The following is a 960-nucleotide window of genomic DNA, read 5'->3' as shown; positions in this document are numbered from 1 at the left end:
TACTTAGTTGTGAATTGCAGAGTAATCATGTTGACGTAAATCAAGGTGTGAATGTAGATGAAGTGACCGGCACATAATGGTGTAATGGTAACAGTCTAAGCTCAGGACAACACATGAACTATAGATCTAGTGGCCTACCGGGACTATCCAACCGCCGTGTCATCCTTAGTGGAGGATGCAGGTAGGAGGCGCGTGGGGTCAGCACACCACTGTCCGGGTCGTTATGATGGTATTCTTGACGGAGGCCGCTACTATTCGGTAGATTAGCTCTTCAATTGGCATCAGGAGGCTGAGTGTACCCCGAAAAATGGCAACGGCGCATGGTGGCCTGGATGGTCACCCATCCAAGTGCCGACCACGCCCGACAGCGCTTAACTTCGGTAATCTCACGGGAACCGGCGTATCCACTGCGGCAAGGCCGTTGCCACCTCTTTTTAACAGGCGAAGAAGAATGTCGCCGAAGCCTTCTAGGCATATACACTGATCACCCAGAACATTATGACGACCAACCTATTATCGATATAAATTCGTCTGGGTGATAGCAGCGTCGCCTAACGAAGAATGATTGCTAGACAGACATTTGCACGATGCATGTAGTATCAGTGAGCGCGCTGCCCGTGTGTAAAATGGGGAAGACGTGCATCTGTCTAAATTTGACCGAGGGCAGATTGTGATCACCCAGAGGCTCGGAACGAGCACTTCAGAAAACGCACGACGTCTGGGGTATTCGAGGAGTGCTGTGGTGTGTCTTCAACACGTGGCTAAACCAAGGTGAAACCACGTCCGTACGTCGAGGGGTTGGACGGCCACCTGTCATTACAGATGTCTGACGTCGCAAACTAAGCGTACTGGTAAGACATTAGACTAACATCAATCTTTAATGATGGGCAGTGTACAATTGTGTCTGAACAGAACAGTGCACCGAACACTCACAATGACAGGCCTCCGCAGCCGACGACC

The 960-nt window shown here is 50.5% G+C and overlaps 1 pseudogene; it reads right to left on the bottom strand.

Moving 5' to 3' along the window:
- Positions 1 to 308: 308 nt before the first annotated feature.
- Positions 309 to 426, bottom strand: LOC126420039 (5S ribosomal RNA; annotated as a pseudogene).
- Between the last annotated feature and the right edge of the window lie 534 nt (positions 427 to 960).

The sequence above is a fragment of the Schistocerca serialis genome, chromosome 9 (genome assembly GCF_023864345.2).
Source record: "Schistocerca serialis cubense isolate TAMUIC-IGC-003099 chromosome 9, iqSchSeri2.2, whole genome shotgun sequence".
NCBI lineage: Eukaryota > Metazoa > Arthropoda > Insecta > Orthoptera > Acrididae > Schistocerca > Schistocerca serialis.
This window is presented reverse-complemented; position numbering and strand designations above follow the sequence as displayed.